The 23,623-nt window shown below is 39.5% G+C and overlaps 1 protein-coding gene across 4 annotated transcripts in view; it reads left to right on the forward strand.

Annotated features, from left to right (window-relative positions):
- The window catches only part of LOC109029067 (large ribosomal subunit protein eL21-like), a 124,941-nt gene that overhangs the window by 51,696 nt on the left and 49,622 nt on the right, over positions 1-23,623 (forward strand). Inside the window, exon 4 of one of the 4 annotated variants that reach the window (XR_010129371.1) lies at positions 6,616-9,458. The exons of the other annotated variants lie outside the window; for them this stretch is intronic. The gene's annotated coding sequence lies outside the window, so the exon portion shown is untranslated. Of the gene's footprint in view, positions 1-6,615; positions 9,459-23,623 lie in introns of those variants that run through there. 4 annotated transcript variants of the gene reach the window in all.

A 23,623-nucleotide genomic window follows, 5' to 3' on the forward strand; every position in this document is an offset into this window, starting at 1 on the left:
GCTAATGCGGGCTCACAGTGATTGAAACTGTAAGAGCAGATTGGAGCAGGGAACAGGGAGGACTAAAGCAGCTGTGGGCTGTGTAGACATTTCTCTCTCTTCACGTAGCCTCTGACTTTCTCCATTTGGTCTTTCTGCATGAGTTAGTTTGGGTGTTCTCACATCATCATGGCCTTAGGGTATTTGGATTTCTCATATGGCAGTTCAGGGTTACAAAACAGAGTGTTCCAGCCAAAAAGACAGAAGCTGCATAACGTTTAATGACTCAGCTTCAGAAGTCATATAGTGTTACTTCCGCTGCATCCTACTGGTTACAAGCAAGTCATAAGCCTGCCCAGATCTGAGATACTGATGAGGCAAAGTTCTAGGAGTATCAGACAATGTCGTATATTTTTTATTTTTGACTGTCATAGATATTTAAAATAACTGAAGAGGAGAAAGTAGACAACTAAGTAAATATAATGGACTATTTTCCCTTCTTCATTTCTGAGGTTCCAGGTTTTGCTATGGTATCATTGTACTCTCATGTGAAGAACCTCTTTTAGTATTCCTTTTAGAGCAGGTGCTCTGGCAAAGAATGCTATAAATTTTGCTTCATCTGAGAATATCTCTGTTTTATTGTCATCCCCAAGGTATATTTTCACTTGATTTAGAATTCTGAGTTGACAGTTCTCATCTTTTACCCCTTTGAAAAACGTCATTCTACTTCCTTCTAGCTTCCATGATTTTAGAGAAGGCGCTCTGGCAAAGAATGCTATAAGTTTTGCTTCATCTGAGAATATCTCTATTTTATTGTCATCCCCAAGGTATATTTTCACTTGATTTAGAATTCTGAATTGACAGTTCTCTTCTTTAACCCCTTTGAAAAATGTCATTCTACTTCCTTCTAGCTTCCATGATTTCTGATGAGAAATATGCAATCATTAAACTTACTGATCCTCCACTTAGATGTATCCTTTTTCCTCTGGCTACTTTCAGCAGCATGATTATGATGTCTCTAGGCATCATATTTATCTTTTATTTATTTATTTATTTATTTTAGTTCATCTTGTTTGAGGTTTTCTTAGCTTCCTTTATCCGCACCTTTATATCTTTTACCAAATCTAGGAAGTTTTTAACTTCTATTGAAATATTTTTTTTCTGTGTCACACCCTTCCTTCTCTCCTTCTAATATTATAATGATATAAACATTATAACTTTGGTATTGTTTCACAGGTCCTTGAAGTATTGTTAATTTTTTTAAAAAACTTTTCCTCTACATTGTTCAGAGAGAGTAATTTCAATTCACCTATCTTCAAATTCACTGAGTTTTTCCTCTGTCATCTCCATTCTGCTATGGAAGCCGTCTAGTGAATTTTAAATTTTATTTTGTTTTTCATATCTAAAATTTCCATTTAGTGTTCTTTTTTATGTGTTTTTATTTTTATATCTTCTATTCCTCTTTGAAGACCTTATATCTTTCCACTGGTTTAAAGGGAGGGAGTTTATGAATTTGATAAAGAAAATGTGGTACACCATGGAATGCTACGCAGACATAAAAAATAATTAAATCATGTTCTTTGCAGCAACATGGATACAGATAGAGGCCATTATCCTAAGCAAATTAATGCAGGAACAGAAAAGCAATTACTGCATATTCTCATTTGTAAGTGGAAGCTCAACAGTGGTACTCATGGACATAAAGATGGCAACATAGACATTGGGGACTATTAGAGGGGCAAGAGATGGAGGGGGATACGTGTTAAAAAAACTATTGGGTACTATGCTTAGGACTTGGGTGACATGATCAGTTGTACCCCAAACCTCAGTATCACACAGTTTATGCAGGTAACAAGCCTGTATATGTACCCTCTGAATCTAAAATAAAAGTTGACATTATTTTTTTTCAAAGAGTGTTTGTCCTCATCTCTTGAAGTGTGGTTATAAAAGCTGTCTGAGAATTCTAACATCTATATAATCTTGGAGTTAACAACTATTAATTGTCTTCTCTCTTGTGAAATGTTGAGATTTGCCTGATTCTTCATGTGCTAAGTAATTTTGGATTATATATTGAACATCTTGACTATTAAGTTATGTGACTCTGAATCCTGTTTAAATCATATGAAATAGTTTTTTTTATTTTTGTAGTTAATCAACCCTTTAAATCCTATGAAATGGATTTTTAAAAAAATTTTTGTAGTTAATCAACCCAGTTAGGTTTAGACTACAAGTTCCTACTATCCTTCTGTGGGCTATAGTTCTAATTCAGTTCCATTTTCATATCTTTACAGTGCTATTTGGATTTGTCCCAGGTCTGGGCCACCCCACAGCCAGTCTTGGACTTGTGTAGTGGCCTACCCTATAATTCAGTTATCAAATCCTTTAGTATGCTATTTAGGGTCAGATTTATGCATGTGCACCTTGGGGGTTAGCCCAGAAGTTTGTACAATTTTATAGGATTGTTTTCTTGAACTTTGTTATTTTCACAATCACCTTGATACTTTCAAGCTCCTAGCATAACCCCTTCCTGGTTCACTGGCTAGAAATCCAGGGCTTTTGATTCCTTGCCCTGCCGTGCACAGCATTTCCATTTGGGGCTAAACAGTGAGGAAATATATAAAGAAAAATAGAGATATAGAGAAATCCAAATATATAGTCTTACACTCTTGAGACTATAGTTCCTTTGATCACACTAAATAATTCTCTTGGAGTTTTAGACACCAGCCTGGCTGCTTTTCTTGTTACAAGATTGCCAGGGGACAGTACAAGAGAGAATGAAAAATGGGGGCAAAAAAACCAGAAAATTTTCTCTACTATCTCTGACCCATAAGGACCCTGTTTTCCACTCTGTGGACCAAAATAGAGGACTCCTCTTGGAGTACTTTCTTTCTGCACCCATTGTGCAGTTCCAGATTTCAGACTGCCTTTGAGTCCAGGACAGGAGATACTGGAGGAGGGATAACAGAAAGCTTACCACCAGTTCGGCAGTACTTCAAGTTCTGGTTTCCTTCCCTAGTCTGTCATGACCATACGCTTTCCAGAGTCCTTAGATAACTGCTCTGTGCATTCTTTCCAGAGTTTTTAGCTGCATTCAGTGGGAGAGAGAGGATGAAGTACCCTTACTTTACTGTGACACTCTGTTTAATAGCTAATATCTGCTTTTTCTTCTCTTGGGCTTCCTTTTCCTTTCTATTATTATTTGAGTTAGATTTTTAATCTGGCCTATCATCAAAGCTTGTGGAACCAAATGGAATGATTCCATAATTTGTTGTGTTGGTACTATGTTAACACTACACTGCCATATTGCTGCCAACAGTGCTTTTATTTTTAATTGCATTCATAAGGGTTATTTGACATAGTTTTCTCTAGTGAAACAGCAAACAACAATGAAAATAAGAACTTACCTCTTAATCTGCAAAACCAAACCAAGTAAAAATTCTCAAAAGACTCTTGGATCTGTAAACTATCAGTGTTCCTGGGTCTTATTTGGAAACATACAATAATGAGACTGCCTAGATTAAAAAGAAAATTATATTGGATTTTTATGGTTTGAAATTTGTGTCCCCACCCAAATCTCATGTCAAATTGTCATCCTCAGTGTTGGAGGAGGGTCTTGGTGAGAGGTGATTGGATCATGGCGGTGGATTTCCCCTTTGCTGTTCTCATGATAGTGAGTGAGTTCTCATGAGATCTGGTTGTGTTGGAGGAGGGTCTTGGTGAGAGGTGATTGGATCATGGCGGTGGATTTCCCCTTTGCTGTTCTCATGATAGTGAGTGAGTTCTCATGAGATCTGGTTGTTTAAAAGTATGTAGCCCCTCACCCTGCTCTCTCATTCTCTTTCTCCATCTGCGTAAGATATGCCTGCTTCCTGTTTGCCTTATGCCATGATTGTAAGTTTCCTGAGGCCTCCCCAGCCATGCTTCCTATACAGCCTGTGGAACCATGGGTTGATTAAACCTCTTTTCATTACAAATTACCCAGTCTCAAGTAGTTCTTTATAGCAATGCAAAAACGGACAAATACATGGATTGTTTTTGGATTCTGAAGATTCAGTGCTATGGATTTCACATGAGTTTGGCTATTTTGATTAAAATGTGGCTGTTTGTCTTTCCATCTCTGCTTTGTTTCATATTTCAAACTCTGGCTCTCACTCACTATTTATGTCTCTTTGCCCTTTGAAATCACCGTTCTTGGTCCTGCTGCTGTCCCACTACATTCTACCACTCAGTTGGTACTAGGGTGATGGTGGAATCATAGGCCTCCAATGAACCTCAAAGGCTATCTAGTCCAATCTCCTATCTGATGCAATGGCTAATTACTCTTGGAAAAGAAGTCTCTATTATTTAATTGACCGTCTCCTTAAATTTCAATTCATTTTTTTAAAAATGTGAACTCTAGGCCAGGCGCGGTGGCTCACGCCTGTAATCCTAGCACTTTGGGAGGCCAAGGCGGGCGGATTTCCTGAGTTCAGGAGTTTGAGACCAGCCTGGGCAACACGGTGAAACCCCATCTCTACTAAAATACAAAAAATTAGCTGGGCGTGGCGGCATGTGCCTGTAGTCCCAGCTACTTGGGAGGTTGAGGCAGGAGAATCACTTGAACCTGGGAGGCGGAGGTTGCAGTTAGCCGAGATCATGCCACTGCACTCCAGCCTGGGTGACAGAGCAAGACTCTGTCTCCAAATAAACTAACAAAAAAATGTGAACTCTAACAAGTTTATACAGAATAAATACACATCACTTATTTTTAATAATCGTAAATGTTTTTGCTAAAACTACTATTTTGAGTTTGTCCAAAAAACTCAATAATATAATAATAATTATTTTCAATGAGTTGCTGGTTTAAGTGAAACAATATAACTATACACACAGGAAAAGGACAGGCACAGGTCTATACTCTCAATAAGTGCTGAAGGAAAGGGAAGCCTCGGGAATGTTTGGTCAAAAACCTCTGCTGGGTGATGTAGTCTTTAAGCTTTCCCTTGATGAGAGTGGCTCAGCTGGAGAGATGGAATGGAGGGGGTTAGGAGAGGGCCCTTCAGGCAGAAATGGAACAACCAGATCTAGACTCACAATGGAAATAAGAAAAGCATAAATAAGAAAAGCATGAATAACAGAAAGTGAAGGAATGAGAATGAGTGGCACTGATGTATGTCCTACTCTGAAAGGTAAAAAGACACGGAGTTCCAATAGCCAAGCTCTGCCTTTCCGGAAGACGGAGAAACACATTTGGAAAGAATACAAAGCATATGGGCCTGGGGTTTAGGAATGAGAAAGCATCACATTTTAGGATGGGTGATGGTTAAATGTTCAGCCTTGCCATAGGACCAACCTGGATTTAAAGTTTAGGTCTTCTTCCTGCTGGCTGTGTGACCTCTCTCAGGAAAGGTTGTGTGTTTCCTCTCTAGGAAAGTTATGCCTACCTCATCAAATAACATGTTTGTAAAATACTCAGAGTAATGGCTGGCACGAAGTAAACACTTAGTAAATGGTAGCTCTTCTTCTTACTATTATTTTTATGGAAGCTCTGAAGTGGTTGAAGATGGGCTTGCCCCCCTCATTTCCACAGCAATTCATTAAGGAAATATTTTCCAACTTGGGAACTTTTGTCTTCGTTATTATTATTTTTCTTATCATTATCTTTTGAGACAGGGTCTTGCTCTGTCACCCAGGCTGGAGTGCAGTGGCGCAACCACAGTTCACTGCAGCCTTGACCTCCCAGGCTCGAGTGATCCTCCCACCTTAGCATCCTGAGTAGCTGAGATTACAGGCACTTGCCATCATACCTGGCTAATTTTCATATTTTTTGTAGAGACAGGGTTTCGGGTTTCTCCATGTTGCTCAGGGTAGTCTCAAACTGGGCTCAAGTGATCCTACTGCCTTAGCCTCCCAAAGTGCTGTGATTACAGGCTTACAGGAGTGAGCCACCATGCCTGGCCTCTTTGTTATTATTAATTAGCATTCATATAACATATGAATTAGCATTCATATAACTTAATGTTCCAAATGTTCTGACAAAAACTTGTTTGCAACTTTAATACCACTCCTGACAGAAGGTAGGTGCTACAACAAAAGAGGAGTAAGGAGAACATAATTAAAAGAGCATATTGAGATAAGTAATTTATGACCCAAAGTATGGATCTGAACACTGCACCAACCAAGACTGTGTGCTGACAATGTGTCCATTTTTCTAACCCAACTGGTTACCACTAAATCCCCTCACCTGTTGTGCATGGACTGTCCCTTCAGCAGAAGTGCCTGGAATTACTTTGTTTCTACATAAAAATTTTACAGTATTCAACTGATATCATGAAATCTTTGCAAGGAGTTACATGCTGTTTCAAAGATTCATAAGGAAATTGACTATTTGAATTTAGAAGTGCATTTTCCCATAAAAACTTGATTTAAACGATTTACTTCTGAGGTGAGTCCACCAAATGAATGCATAATGCAATTGAAAAATTAAATATTTTAAAATAGAAAGGCAGTTTAAAAAAACTGGTATAATATTGGCTATTAAGCAGAATAGGAAAACAGTGTTTGTCAATGAAACAGTAGCCCCAGGTTCAGTCCTCTGCTCGGCTACTCTCTGGTTGTGTGAATCTGACCAGATCATTTTACCTCTCCATCCCACAGTTTCTTCATCTGTAAATGAAAGCATAGGAAGACTTTTAAAAAGTCTTTCCTATTCCTATACCCACTAAAAGGAACTGAAAGAAGCTAATTATAGAAGGAAACTGTCTACAGTGAAACTAAGAAAGGCTCTAACCTCATGCTACTAACTCATCAACATCATCCACAAAGATGATCATCCACAAAGAACATCACGTGAAGTGACCTAAAAGAGAAGCAGCGTTCTGATGCAGGACTCTCTTGCTCCTGGACACAATGAAAACTAGAGATAAAACTGAAGCACTTCTAATTCTATCCAGTTTAGAGGAACGAAGCCTTCAAAGAAAGGGTGGGCGTCAGGAAAGACAGCAAACATTCTACTTTGAAACATTCCCCTGTTTAAATTATCTCCAAGAGGCTATATCTCCAGAAGTCCTACTTAGGTTGGATTTGAGGAGAGATATTTGTTAGAAGGAGGGCCTTAAAGCTGATTTTGCAAAGTACTTTACATCAGACTGAGTGAATGTCAAAGGTCAATATCAAAGAACTGGGGAGAGGGCACTAATAAAATTATGGAGCCAACAGTCCCCAGGTACCCCCTGGCTCCGCCATAGATGGAAATAATGGGACAGGAGGAGGAAGCCTTCAACAAAGGAGAAACTGTTTTCTTCTTTGTAGAAACCACTTGGAGGGCAGTCATTGGGAAAACTCTGAAAGGCCACTGAAGCCCCAAGCTCAAATCAGCTGACAGCTGTGCAGCCCTTTGTGTCTCAGTGTCCCTAGTGTGACAAGACGAGGGGAACTTGAGGCCGCAGAAATCCAGCAGTTAACCCATCTCATAGTGGGGAGGAGTGAGACCTACCAGAGGGAATAGAAATGTGTCATGCCCAATTATTGAGGGAGCCCACATCGGCTACAAACACAGGCCTTTCTTTATAATAAGAGCAGGGGAAAATTCCCAGTAGACTGGAGAAAAATGAAGAATCAGGAAAGAGGTCAAGCCAGGCGATCAGCAAATGGCTTCCTGTGAAATAGATCTGGGGCATCAAACAGCAGAGAACTGTAAACAAAATGTTGAACTCTAAATGATCTCTAAATCTCATTCCAACTCTAATATCTCGAGGATCGGTGCAAAAGAAATCTTTATCACAAATCTTGATACTTATAGAAACACAGATTTAAGTGGAAAAGAATGAAGGTGGTAAGCGAGGACTTCATGGTGATTCTGAGGGGGGCTTTGAGTACTTGCAAACACTTTGGATTCAAGGGTTTTGCTATCATTGATTTTACCTGCATTGTGAAGGCTCTCCTAGCAGGTTGCAGAGCTGTCCAAAGAGGAGCACAACTCACTCTCTGTGGCCTACAAAAACATTTTTGAAGGCTACAGGTCCACCTGGAGGGTCTCTTGAGCATTGAGCAGAAAAACCAACACCTCTGACAAGAAGTTGCAGCTGATCAAGAAGTATTGGGAGTGAGCTTCACATCACTGAGAAAAAACAAAAAACAAACCAAAAAACAACAGAAAACTATCAGGAGAAAGTCAAGTCTGAACTGAGATCCATATGCATTACTGTCCTGCAATTTTTGGATAACTATTTACTATCCAATGCAACTAATCTAGCGAGTACGATCTTTTATCAAAAATAAAGGGAGATTACTTCCAGTACCTTCGTTGCACGTGGTGATGGTTGAAACAAATGATAGATAATTCCCAAAGAGCTTCCTAAGAGGCATTTGATATAGTAAAGAGATGTAATCCATATACATGTCTTAACATTTCTGTACTTTACTATGAGATCCTTAATAACCCAGAGCTTGCCTGCGAACTGACTAAAACCACTTTTGATGAGGCCATAGAAGAACTTGATACACTGAGTGAAGATTCAAAGACAGCACCCTTATCATGCAGTTGCTTATAGAGACAACCTAACATTATGGCCATTAGACAGTGCAAGAGAAAAATGTGATGTGGCAGCCAAGAGACAGAAAAGTAAATGCATACAAGGCGTAATCTTTCTTCCCTTCAAGAAACTTTTGTACACATCTCCATTGCCTTTTCCACTTGGATTTCCTGTAGCAAAGAAACCCATTCATGATGGCTGGGCGCGGTGGCTCACGCCTATAATCCCAGCACTTTGGGAGGCTGAGGCAGGCCGATCACGAGGTCAGGAGTTTGAGACCAGCCTGGCCAACATGGTGAAACCCCGTCTCTTCTAAAACTACAAAAATTAGCTGGGTGCGGTGGCAGGCACCTGTAATCCCAGCTGCTCGGTAGGCTGAGGCAGGAGAATCGCTTGAACCAAGGCAGCAGAGGTTACAGTGAGCTGAGATCACGCCACTGCACTCCAGCCTGGGCGACAGAGTGAGACTCTATCTCAAAAAAAAAAAAAAAAAAGAAATTCATTCATGCGTATGGGATCAACCCATTTACAGTCTTTTCACAATGCAGCTTTGGGAAAATTCCATTTCTTTCGTTTGTCCTGGCCCTCCTGGTGTACAGTTACTGCTATAGAAAAGTATTACTGGCTTCATTTCATATAAAATATTAGTAACTTCCACTTATATAGTGGACTAAAAATGTACTTGATATTTAAGTAATCTGAACTAATTCTGCAAGCAATTATGTTTTGTACTCCCCTAAAGATCTGAAAATACAGTTAATTACAATTCGAGAGTATTCCCTATGTAACTTCTTGATTTCTTTATTCCCTCCCTTACTCTTCTTCAAGGGTTTCCTTTCGGTATGGAACTTTTCTGGCCTGGGGGGAAATTGAAATGTCTCCTATATAATAGTTTATGGAGGTCACGTATATCCATAACAACAAGGTTTTCATTTGCTACTGTTTAAGTTGACAACTTCCCTTCCCAATAAAAATTCATGTACACCTCTTGTCTTTTACTTCCGGTATTCACCTTAACTATGTAATAGAAGTATCATGTTGCTGCGAAGATACACGCATTGCTTTAGGTAAATTAAGGTGCATATCATTACTTAATACCCTAGAAAGCAGAAATACATTACACAAGTCCAATTCTAAAACTTTAGTACTTTTCTATGCAGATTTGTGCACATGTGAGAGGGTATCTGTTTCATTTAGTGACTGCTACTCAGAGTTGGACCAGCGTTTTGTGTTGCTAATGCACTGTGGTCCCAAAAAAGCCTTGCAAAAATGTGCCCTGTGTAATAGCAGAGAAGCATAAAATAAACTTACACTTTATAAGCCGTTTACTATTGCTTTGTAACAATTGCCTACTCATATTTTAAGGAATAGGTGAGTTCACTACTTTCTGAAGTTTATCATAGTTCCCTTGTATCTTATGCAAAGTGTAGTAATGATACCCATAGTTCTGCATTGTGATACCCTTTTCTAGAGAAACCCAGAGATGTAAAAAATTGTACTACATTTCTCAGAGTGTTTTAACATAGATCAGCATCACAGGCTATCTATTCTTCAGATATAAATTATACATGTTAAGTGTTATATGGAATAAAGTGGACATTTTAAAGCTAGAAATAAAATGGAGTGTATGACAGAATCCTACTCGAAGAAATGATTATAGGCAAGGTACTAGGTCAGACAGTTCCCCATTCTGGTCAGCAGGTGGCACTAGAGTAACTTGGATGCCAAATGGAACAAAGGGCAAAAATAGATCTGGATCAAAACAAACTTTGGGTGAAAGTGCAGGAGAGGCAGGTGACTGGTTGTTTACATTTCAATATGTCTTATCTCTCTTTCTAAATTGTTCATTGTTTGAAGTGAGGCACACTTCTAGGTACAACTAAAAGTTGTACTGAACCTTTCTGTGCCTTGGACTCTTACCTGAAAATGGATACAATAATAATGCCTACCTCATAGCATTATTGTGAGAACAATGAATTAATGCATGTCAGTGCAACAGTGCAGATTGCAGAGTAAGTGTTCAATAAATGTCAATTATTATGACTCTGCATAATGACCATGAGGCACACATAGTAGAAATTCAAAAGATATTAGTGGATGCAGAATTGCATGGGATGCTCATACGCCTGATGTTTATAACTCAGAGACCACCTAGTATTAAAATATCTGTAAGACAGATTGGTATGGGAATAATTACTTACATCGATAATGTGACTGTTTTAAATGTAACCTCAAGAGTTCACTGAAATGCTATCTCTCTGAGTATTATTTAGTTCACTGAGTCTTTTCAGAGATGTATTGTGAGGGAAATCTAAAACAGTAATAAATATTGCAAAGCTAGGCAAACCTATTCTGATGCGTTCCTTCAGCAAGAAGTGTCAGTCTCAAACGTGTTCAGCTCAGCCCAGACACAGGAAACGAAGAAAGACCTTCCGCTTTATGAATTCAGTTCCATCATTACCTAGAAAGCCACTCAAGATATACAAAATGTTTGAAGAAAGAGGCTCGCACTGGTCATGCTGTTCTAAGTTTAATATTCAGTGGACCGGGGGGAACTCTCGAGTACTTGCTCAGCCATCAAGCTGCACTTGCCCTTCCAAACTTCTGACTCTGCAAGTTCAGATCTTAGAGTAGGGCTTCTATCCAGCTTCCAGGTTTTCATGCCACTTTTTCCTGAGAGTATAGCTCTGCACTCACCCCCAGATAGGCCCTTGACAACCTGCCTATCCATTTCTCACCCTCTTATCCTGTTACCTGAACTATGCTACTGTCCGCCATATACTGAATGAGATCCTGCTTCAAACCCCATGGATCCTTCGGGAAAGATTATTGCTGCTTCTCTGACTATAAGTACTACTGCTACAGCTTAGATTCACCTGGTATTCCCCATGCCACTTTATTTATTTTTTTATTTATTTTCATTTTTTTTTTGAGACAGGGTCTTGCTCTGTTGCCCAGGCTGGAGGCCAGTGGCATGATCATAGCTCACTGTAACTTTTGATTCCTGGGCTCAAGCAATCCTCCCACCTCAGCCTCCCAAGTAGCTAGGACTACAGGCAGGCACCACCATGTCTGGCTAATTTTTAATCTTTTTGTAGAAATGGGGTCTTGCTATATTGTCCAGGCTGTCTCAAACTCTTAGCCTCAAGTGATTATCCTGCCTCAGCCTCCCAAAGTGCTGGAATTAAAGATGTGAGCCACCGTGTACACCCAGCCTCCACTCCACTTTAGACCCTCCTGTTGGGACCACTGACCATCCCTAGCAGAGGCAGGCCCAGTTGCTGTCTTTTATAATCCTTCCCTTCCCTTGCCTGTGCCCATACTTACCTTCCTTTTTTTTTATTTTTGTTTTTGTTTTTGTTTGTTTCCCTACTGGCTCAGAAAACCTCATTCATAGCTGATAGGAAGGTAAGATTGGAAGGGAATAAGAAAAAGGCAAATATTACAAGGAGGAGGAGTGATAAGAATACTTTGAGCTCCAGAGATGTAAATACTGTGCATAGGAAATAGAAAATAAACAAAATGATTCTGAAATTTTCACATAAGGGAGGAAATATAATTTCATATACAGGCAATATGAAAATAAAATTGGATTTAACTCTGACTCCTGCCTCTTCCACCTACAGGTGATATGACCTTGTGCAAGGTTAAGCCCTCTGAGTCTATTTCCTCACTTATACAATGAGGTTATAAAATGGTTCATTTTGCAGGGTTATTGTGAAGACTAAATACGATGACACATATGAAAATGCTCCATTTATGCCTGGCAACTGTCCTGCCCGTGTCTTAGGTTAGAGGTTGAAAGGTGAAACTATTGGCTGAATTTGGTTCAAAGATATGTTTTATTTTGCCTTGAGTTAGGGTCCCCAAGACCAGCCCCAGGTTTGATGATTCACTAGGAGGACTTATAGGACTCACATATAGTAATGCTCATGATTATGATTGGCAAAAGGATACAAAGCAAAATCAGCAAGGAAAAAGGCACATGGGTCAAAATCCAGGATATACCAGCCACAGACTTTCAAGGGTCATCTCCCATGGAGTTCGCACAGGATGTGCTCAATTGCCCCAGTAATGAGTTGTGATAAATCATGTGAAATGATGCCAACCAGGAAATTCATTACAGACTCAGAGCTCAGGGATTTTATTGGGGCCTAGTCATATAGGCAGCCTCTGCTAGGCACATACTCAAATTTCAGAGTCCTAGAAGGAAAGCCGGTAGTCAGCATAAACATGTTGTCTGCGCAAAAAGTTTAGGCACAGCGAGTCACTCTTACCAGTTCTGGGAATGGTGGGAACCCTCCTGAAATCCAAGTTCCCAGATGCCAGCCAAGGGCCGGCTTTGTAAGCAGGCCTTTCCAAGGATAAGCAGTTAGGGCTGCTACCTCAACTTTTTGTTGCACAGACCTGCACAGGGTTTGCTTGTGCAGGTTTCTTTGTTTTGTTTTATTTGTATTTTAGTTAGTTGCCATTTTTTAAATATTAAGATATTTCACTCAGGATTTCCATCTTCATGTGAAAAATCAAGTAGTTAAAAAATAGATTCATATTCCCACATGGCAACAATTGGTAGTCCCTTTTAGATAAGGCTTCATGTTCCCTCAAATTCCTCCTGGTCTCTGCCACTCCCAATAGTCTTTGCCACACTGAGCACCAACTGCCATTTACATCCTGCTTTTGCAAATCTGGCCTTGGCCGCTTGGACCAGGAATGGCTGCTTGGACCAGGAATGGCCATTTGACCAGATGACAAGAGAAAGAAGCAGGCATGTGAAATACCACTGAGTCGTGATAATGAACAATGATGCAAACAGGTCATGGTTAATGAATTCCTGCTGTTGAGGTCACCAGAAATGCCATGAAATCAGAACTCCTCTTTGCCACCCTCTATTATAGCAGTTACTTGTGGGTATTCTTGGGTTGATATGACAACATTTTCATTGCTCTATATAGTAAGTCCTCTTTATTTAAGCTAACTCCAGTCAGTCTTTGCTCCTGACCACCTAAAGATCACTGATCGGAAAAGTGTTAATATAAATTAATTATTACATATATTTGCCCGTTAGAACTTTGTAACTTGAAGTCATTGTTATTGTCATCCGCACCAAAACTTGTGATCACAGACTAAAATATGTCAACAGAAAGGTAAATCTTGTTCAAAGGAAATCAATCCAATCAAGTAGTTGTATGTATCGATATGCCCTTTTATTTACTAACTCAACTACTGTGTGATAAAATGAAATTTCATCTTTATATTCCTAGCATCTAGAAAACTACCAGCTATGGAGTTGGATTCAATAAATGTTTCCTAACTTTATAAAGTTCACCTATAACAAGATCTAGAAACCCAAGGATAGAAATAATGAAAATCATTATGCTCATGCTAAAAAGGGGAAAATGCAAGTGATATAATTGCAGTAGTGTGCTGCATGCCACCCAACCATACAAATGTTCTAGATGCTTCTTTTCTCATTCTAGTTACAAAACTGGCACAGATACAAGCTCCAGAGAAGGAACTGCAAAGATTCCAATGTCTGTTGATAGGTTCATTCTACTAAAAGCAAAGAATTTGAAAAGTTCTTTACTTGCTTCCTTGATAGTTTCATTTCTCAGACGACTGAGGAAGCAGTTAGGGGATTTTATATTCTAGACTTGACTTTTACTAATAAGAAAAACTGAGTTTTTAAAGTTAGTAAAGTAACTAGAAACTACAAGAACACCAAGAAAAAGAGGCAGTGTCATGCAGATTGCGTATCCCTTATCCATTAAGGTGCTAACATAAGAATTAGGCGTGCTGGGGATTCATTCATTCATTCAACAAATGTTTACTGAATGCTTACTATACGCATGCCTAGTTTAGGTTCTGGGTATATGACAGTGAATAACATAAACAAAAATCCATGCTCTGTTGGACCTTGCATTCTAGTTGGGGGACGGGGATAATAAACAGCTATATTAATAAAATATGTAATAGTTCAAATGGTGATATGAACTATGAAGGACAATGTCAGGGAAGAGGAATACAAATTGCTAGGGAAGAAGGATGCTGTAATTTTATGTAAGGTTATTGGAGAAGGCCTTGAAAAAGGGACATTTGAGCCAAGGTAGATGGGGAAATGAGCTATGTAGGCACGTGGGAAAAGAGGGAGAGAGAACAGAAGGTATATATGGGTTTGTGCCCTGCTAAGTGAGCCAAGGGAGAGTAGGAGATGAGATTAAAGATTGCAAAATGCCTTGTAGGCTATTGACTTTGGTTTTACTCTGGAATGAGAAGCCGGTAGAGAGTTTGAGCAGGGTAGTGACATAATCTAGCTGACATTTAAAAACGCAGGCGAGAGGGAGGAAGCAGGAGATTAGTGCAATAATCCAGATTAGAGATGTTGCTAGTGTAGACCAAAGTGATAACAGCTGACTTGGTAAAAATAGTCAGATTCTCGACATATTTTGAAGGCAGGGCTACCATGATTGAATTATGGGAGAGGAAAAGTGGCAGAAAGAATTGAGGATGACCCTAAGGTTTTGGCAAGAGTGACTAGAAGGATGGAGATGTGATTAACTGAAATGGAGGAAAACTGTGAAAGGAAGAGTTTTGTAAGAGAAGAGCAGTTCAATTTTTAGACATGTTAAATTTGAGATTCCTTTTACACCTCAAAGTGGAAATGTTGGTAGGCAGTTAAATATATGAGCCTGAAATTTAGGCAAGAGTTCTTGGCTGGAGAGTTATCAGTATATAGGTAATATTTAAAACCATGAGATTGGATGAGATCACTGAAGGAGAGAAAGTATTGGCCAGGTACAGTGGCTCACGCCTGTAGTCCCAGCACTTTGGGAGGCTGAGGCAGGAGCATTGCTTAAGCCTAGAAGTTTAAGACCAGCCTGGGCAACACAGTAAGACCCTGCATGGCAAAACCCTGTCTCTACAATTTTTTTTTTAATTAGCTGAGGATGGTGGCACACACCTGTAGTCCTAGCTACTCAGGAGGCTAAGGTGGGAGGATCGTTTGAGCCCAAGAGTTAGACACTGCAGTGAGCTATGATCACACCATGACACTCCAGTCTGAGCAATGGAGTGAGATTCTGTCTCTAAAAAAAAAAAGAAAAGAAGGAAGGAAGGAGAAGAAAGAAAGAAAGTAAGGAAGGAAGGAAGAGAGAGAGAGAAAGAAAGAAGCATTGAAGATAAGAATATAAGAGTTTCAAGAATGAGGTGTTTCAAAGTTTGGATGTGAGGGTGATGATAAGGAATGAGCAAAGGAGGCTGGAGGCTGAGAGAGAAGTAGCAGCTGAAGAAATAGGAGACAATCTGAGAGAATGAGATGTCCCAGCAGCAAAGGGAATAAAGTGCCTGGAGAGGAGAGAGGTCACTGTCAAGTGAAGAGAAGTCAAGATAAAATAAAGACTTACCTTTGGATTTAACCATGTGGAGGCTTTAACATGGGCAGTTTAAGTGTTGTAAAGGTGAATAAAACACTGTTGGAGTCTGGTCAAGAGAGAATCAGTAGAAAAGAATTTGGAGACTGCAAATTTCAAGCAACAACAACACACGGTCTATTTCTACATGTTTTGCAATAAAAGGGAGCAGAGAAATGGACAGTAGGTAGAAGAAGAATGTTGGGTCAGGAGGATTTTTTTTAATTGGAGGAATTTGTATGTTGATGGAGTGATCCAATGGAGAGGGGAGGGGAAACTGAGGATGTAGGAGAGTGAAAGCAGAATTGACGGAGCAATGTTCTTGAGGAGGCATGTAACAACAACAGATGTCTGCTCCAAAAACATATGGGAAATCTTAGAAAGCCCAGATTTTCTAAAAACCCAGAGTAAAGATAACTGCGGTCCTATGACCAACACCATTAAAAAGGACAGCAGATGCAGAAAAATGGAAGTGTCGAAGGGGTGGAATTCTGATGGAGCGGAGGATTCTGGCTTGAACCTAAATTTGGTCACCATTGGCATTCATTCAGACACATCTGCCTGTGTAGTGACAGGGCATGAATCCTCTGTTTTCATGCATGAGTGGAAGTCTCCTGGGAAAGAATTTCTTCTAAAAGAAGAGAAAGCAGGGCCCTTAAGTTTGGACCAATAACTGGTCAGAGGGGAGGGGTGTTTAGCACACTGTGATGTCTGTCTCTCAGGTTTGGCCTCTGGCCCAGCCTCCATAAATCCATGTCAGATTACTAAGGAGAGGGACATATAAGAATGGACAACTTTGTTTCACTAAACTATGTAAGATACTAGGATCATGAAATTATTTTATTTTGCTACTCTTCTGCTCATGATAACACAAAAAGGAGAAAAAGCTTGATCCCACTGAGGTGCAGCATGGCCTCAGTGCGTTGAAGACTCCAAAAACCACCTTCTCCTCAACTTTAATGCTCAACGGATCTGCAGTGGAGACCACCTCTTACGTCTGTGACCACAATAGAGGCCAGCTCTCATCACACTGCAGCAGTGGAACCAGTTCCAAGAGTGAGAGAGATTTTAATAGTTTGCAGCTTCAGGACCCCTTAGCATGGACACACCACTGTAATAGTGGACACCAGCTGCAGTGGCAGTGGTGAGGCACTACCAAATGACTTAATAGCAAGCAGAGCTTTAAGCAGCAGACATCACGAGAGGGGGCCAGAATGGGGGAGAATCATGGCAGACACAGACAATAGCTGCTATAACTTGTTTACAAGCACCTGTTATATAACCTAACGGCACCTAGAGACAACTGGATGAGACTTTGAGGGTAGCTAGAACCACAACAGAGGGTTGGGGTAAAACTAATATACAAAACCCTTTATTACTATTAATATGGTTCCATTTTATCCTTAGATTAGTGTGGCTAGGGAAACAGCTTATAAGAAATTACAATCACATATGAAGCTGATAAGGAAGACAATACTAAAAGAAACACATGTGGCTGAAAAGAATGAGCCTCTATTGAGAGACATGCTGATGACAGAAAGAGGCAAGAACAAATATGAAGGAAAAACCTCAGGAAAGATAAAGCACAGAACCAGCTGAGGTTAAAGATAACAAAAACAATTGCAGTTTGTTTTTGTTTTTTTTTTTTACAAAAAACTATGGAGCAAGAAAATGGTGTAATGCTGACAGATGGCAGAGAAAGTATAACTACTTAACCATTACTTTATTTCTTTACTTTTTTTAAATGAAGAAAATGGCCTTCAAAGTGGGAGGTGGAAAACATAACTAAGCAGGAACTAATCTGGACAGTATAATTATGGTAGATCCTCTTTATTATTTCTTTTGTTTATTTTTTTGAATTAAAAAAAGCATCCACAGACAGTATGTAAACAAATGGACATGGTTATGTTCTTTTTATTTTATTTTATTTTATTTTATTTTTGAGTGAGAGTCTCACTCTGTTCCCCAGGCTGGAGTGCAGTGGCACAGTCTCAGCTCACTGCAACCTCCGCCTCCTATGTTCAAGTGATTCTCCTACCTCAGTCGCCTGAGTAGGAGGGACTACAGGCACGTGCTACCATGCCTGGCTAATTTTTGTATTTTTAGTGGAGATAGGGTTTCACCATGTTGGCCATGCTGTTCTCAAACTCCTGGCCTCTTCAGCCTCCCAAAGCGCTGGGATTACAGATGTGAGCCACTGCTCTAGGCCCACTTTTCTCTATTTTCTAAAAATAGTTTTAGAATGAGTTGTTATCATTTTTAGTTTAGAAAGACTCTATTTTATTGAAAAACAGGGAATTACTATTTGACATAAGTAAAAGATTTCTTAAGCGTTCAACTCAATGCCTTAGATGATGCTAAGCCCACAAACCCAGATTAATTACCTCCTAAGGTACTAAGAGAGAATAGATGTGATGGTGGGACAAGAGCTGACCATTTTAAAGGCATGATGGAGAACAAGAAAGTTGCTAGATTATATCTAATAAGTTTTACAGTTTATAAAGCAATGTTATATGACTAATATTAACTAGTATTATCTGCTATGTGCTAGGCATTGTGCTAGACCAAGAGTCTGCAAACTATGGCCCCCAGGATAAATTCAGCTTGCTGCTTGTTTTTATGTTAAAAACAGCAAATTAAGTGGTTTAAAAAAATCGAAGAAAACTTTATGACATGAAAATTAGAAAAAAAAAAATCAAACTTTGGTGTACAGAAATAAAATTTTATTAGAACAGGCTGGGCATGGTGGCTCATGCCTGTAATCCCAGCACTTTGGGAGGCCAAGGTGGGCAGATCACTTGAGGTCAGGAGTTTGGGACCAGCCTGGCCAACATGGTGAAACCCCATCTCTACTAAAAATACAAAAATTAGCAGGGCATGGTGGCAGGCACCTGTAATCCCAGCTACCCGGGAGGCTAAGGCAAGAGAATTGCTTGAACCCAGCAGGCGGAGGTTGCAGTGAGCTGAGATCACACCACTGCACTCCAGCCTGGGCGACAGAGTGAGACTCTATCTCTAAATAAATAAATAAATAAATAAGAAGAAGAGCATAACCATGTCCATTTGTTTACATACTGTTTGTGGATGCTATTGTGCAACTATAGCAGGGTTGGGTAGTTGTAACAGGGACTGTATGACTTACAAAGTCTAAAATACTTACTGTGTAGTTTTTTATCAAAAAAAACTTTACCCATTCCTGGGCAAGATGCATATCTGATGTAATCTCTAATCCACAGCAACTGTGCAAGTTTATATTTTATTTCATTACTCTCTCCAGATCCAGCCCAGGAATGTGGGCTGGGAAGCCAGTATTATCCCTGTAATAAAACTGAAGCTCAGCCGGGTGCGGTGGCTCATGCCTGTCATTCCAGCATTTTGGGAGGCCGAGGTGGGCAGATCACGAGGTCAGGAGATCGGGACCATCCTGGCTAACACGGTGAAACCCCGTCTCTACTAAAAACACACACACAAAAATTAGCCAGGCGTGGTGGCGGGCGCCTGTGGTCCCAGCTACTCAGGGGGCTGAGGCAGGAGAATGGCGTGAACCTGGGAGGCAGAGTTTGCAGTAAGCCAAGATAGCACGCCACTGCACTCCAGCCTGGGCGACAGAGGGAGACTCCGTCTCAAAAAAAAAAACAAAAAACAAAAAACACCGAAGAGAAGCTCAGAGCATTTCAGTGACTTATTCAAGGTCACACAGCTCACTTGGGACTCATATTGAAAGTGTTCACTAAGTGTAAGTTCCTGCTTTGTGTTTCTATACTATAAAACATTTCATATATTATAAATACATTAAGATATAACACATAAAATTATAAAGAAGGACTTTTATTTTTGTACAGTTCTTTACAGTTTATAAAAGCACATTTCACGAACTATTTTATTTGGGATCTCAGCTCTGCTAGCTTGGCAAGACAGGTATTGTTAGCCCCTTTTGCAAATGAAGCTCAGAAGGGTTAAATGGCTTGTCTAAAGTTATAGAACTAATTAGTGACAGAGCCAGGACCTGAACCCAGATCTTTTGTCTTCCAATTCAGTGCTAAGGGCATAATAAAATTGCTAATTTTTTTGCATTCTTAATATACCAGGAACTGTTCTAAATGCTTTACAGATATTAACTTGAGTGTCATAATGACACTATGAAATATTTACTATTATTATTCCCATTTCACAGATGAAGAAACTGAAGCGCAGAGTGGTCCAGTTACTTGCTCAAAACCACAGAGCTTGTAGTAGGTGATAGAGCCCGGATCTGAACTAGACCATCTGGCTCTAGAATCAGATGTCTTAACCTCTACAAACTCTGATTTTTCCCAGGGCATCTGACACAGCATCACTGCTATTACTTTGAACCAGTTGCAAACCTGTGTGCTAAATGAAAATGCAGTTAGATGATCACGTTGTCAATTAAATAGCAATACTAAAAGTAATGTTTAAAGATCTGCAGTATCCTGAGTGGGAATCCCTCAAAGGAAAGGGATTGGTAGTAGAGTCTTCAGTAGTTTGTTAGTTTTTGCCTGCAGCATTGTGTTGCAGTTTACAAAAGCAAATATGTGGATTTACAGGTTATATTATCTGCTTTTAAGTAAGTAATCCTCTCAAAATGAGAGTATTGCCTAACGGGATCCCTGCAAAGAAACTGTGTATGGTAGGCAGTTTATATTTTCATATGCTAATAATGCAAACACAATCAACAAGATGATGGCAGAGCCACCACCTGTAAATTCAGGGGCACTCATTCATCAGCTGTGCTGAGACAAAAGTGATTGGTAATAATCTAAGGAGATATAACATATGTAGTCTTATTGCTCTCACTAGAAATATAATTAATAATATGCAAAATAATATACAATCATCAATAAAAATAATTTTGCAATCAAAACAGTTGGAGATCATGATGTACATATATAAAGTCAAGCTGAATCTATGGATGGGGAGCTGTATCATTGAGTGCAATATATACCAGGAACATTCAGGTAGTTAAAAGTTTGCGGCTTGTTCATATGACCTGTTTTGCAAATGTTACCAGCAGAATGTATAATTCAGGTATTGTAAGCAACTTCTTTGAAGTTATTTGCAATCATTCTAAAGAAGCAGTGCAGAGTGTAGTTCTAGGACCAGCAGCATTAAGCATCACCTGAGAACTAGTTTAAAATGCGAATTTTTGGACCCCACCTCAGATCTATCAAATGAGAAACTCTGGGGGTAAAGATAAACAATATATGCTTAAGCAAGCCCCCTAACTTATTTTGTTTATAGTTTAAGAATCGTACATTGCCCAGGTCTAGAGCAGTTAGTACGAAATAGCTGAAAGAATAGGCAGGCATTTCTCAATACTCAACGATAATTAATATTGGATAAAGGCCATTTAAAGTGAATCTACATAAGATCACAATTGTACAGTCTTGATACTCAAAGTAAAGTCCAGAGACTAACAGCATCAGCATTCCTGGGAACTTATTAGAAATGCAGAATTAAGGATCCTTCTCCTGACCTAATTGAATAACAATCTGTTTTTTGTTTGTTTGTTTTGAGACAAGGGTCATAGCTCACTGCAGCCTTGAACTCCTGGCCTCAAGCAATCCTCCCGCCTTGGCCTCCCAAAGCATTGGGATTACAGGTGTGAGCCACTGTACTGGACCAGAATCTGCATTTTTAACAGGAGTTCCAGGTGATTCTTATGCATATTAACATTTGAGATGTTCAGTTATAGAAAATAATTTTTAAAATGTTTGTTTGGAAATTAACTTTTAAAATGACACTTTGGCTTTTTCTTTTGGACAAAATTGTATGATAGTGTGATACAACGTTGTTTACCACTTCATGTCTGACTTTTATAGTACTGTCATAACTTTTACAACAAAAATAATTTGAGGATTTTATTGTTTTCCAAAGGGCTTTATCTTTGATAATCAAATCATTCTCTTTTGAAGTGCCTAATCATCATCTCTGTTTATTTTATCTTAGTAGATGCTCATCAGGCCTAACTTCCTCATTTGTCAATGGCTTTTATGTGATCCAGTAGTTTTCCAACATTAGTTCACTTATTTCATCAAACACATATTATTTTTCAAAGCTCACAATCCACTTAGAGTCAATTTCCATTACATTTGTGGATATTCATATGCAACATTCAGGAAAGAGCTGACTGACAAGCGCATTGACAGGATGGGTGGGGAGGGAAGCCAGTGTTAAGCTGGAGGATGTTTGGGTGGGGATAAATTTGATAAGTGGTCAGGTTGTTAGTGAACATGTCCATAATAGGATGACTATTGCTGTCTTGGGTAACATGGTAACTGGGCAGGCAAGCAAATAAAATCCAGATAACAATAACCTAAAAGTGAAGGTGATTATCTCTGGGCAGTAAAAGTCCAGGCAATTTTTATTTCCTTCATTGTGCTTATCTGTAATTTCTAAATTTTCTAGAATGAATACATGTTATTTTTGCAATCAGAAAAAAACTCTGTTATTTAACAATTTAAAAAATTGAGATATCATTTACATTCAATAAAACGCAAAGAGATAAGTATTCAGTTCGAAGAATTTCAACAACTGTATGCATCCATGTAACCACTCCAAACAAGATATAAAATATTTTCATCCCCAAAAGGTTGCTTTGTGTCCTTTTAAACCAGAAATTACCCTAATACAGCACTCCTTCTATAATTACCCATGGCCTCCAACACTTTCTCACCTCTGAAGTGGTTTCAGTGTGCTACTCTGGAATGACACATTATATCTAGATTTCAGCAAATATACTTTTTTTAATACACAGAGGTAGTCGATGCTGCACTCTGCATTTCTTTCCATATACCCCTCTTTGTGTATTTCTAACTCATACTTTGAGTAGAAAATGGGAAAAAATGTTTTCCTCCTATAATTTCCCCTCCCCCAGGACCATCCTTTTTCCTCTTTCCCTCCTGCTTTGAAACAGCTACTGAGCTGCCAGCAGAGGATTCTATTAAGATGAAAGCTTTGTCCTTGCAGAGGCAGACAAAGGGCTCTAAACAGAGCCTGCTCTCCAGTGTCTAGGAGAAGAGGTTACCATTCTGTCACAATGGTCTCTCCCATACCTTGCCCCCAACAACGCCCACATCTACCTCTCAAATATCTTGTTCTTATTGCTCCAGTTTATGGTAACGACAAAAACACTAAAAAAAATACTGATTCAAATATAATAAAGTTGAAAACACACAAATAACTTTTACACATGTTGTCTCATTTTGTGAAGCTGTCTTGGAAAAACCCTCGAGTTCTGTGGGGGAAATACTAGTATTCACTCTTTCTTTTGTTCATTCATACCTAGCACTTTTTTTTTTTTTTTTTAAGACAGAGTTTTGCTCTCATTGCCCAGGCTGGAGCACAGTGGCGTGATCTCGGCTCACTGCAACTTCCGCCTCCCGGGTTTAAGCGATTCTCCTGCCTCAGCCTCCCGAGTAGCTGGGAGTACAGTTATGTGCCACCATGCCCGGCTAATTTTGTATTTTTAGTAGAGACGGGGTTTCTCCATGTTGGTCAGGCTGGTCTCGAACTCCCGACCTCAGATGATCCACCTGCCTCGGCCTCCCAAAGTGCTGGGATTACAGGCATGAGCCACCACGCCTGGCCCACAGCACATATTTTTATGTAGAGATACTGTGTGCCAAGCAAGATATTAGGCACTACATAACAATGGCAAAAAAGGAAGTGTTCCTCACAAAGCTTATTGTCTAGCTGGGGAGACAA

Source organism: Gorilla gorilla, chromosome 10, assembly GCF_029281585.2.
Source record: "Gorilla gorilla gorilla isolate KB3781 chromosome 10, NHGRI_mGorGor1-v2.1_pri, whole genome shotgun sequence".
Taxonomy (NCBI): domain Eukaryota; kingdom Metazoa; phylum Chordata; class Mammalia; order Primates; family Hominidae; genus Gorilla; species Gorilla gorilla.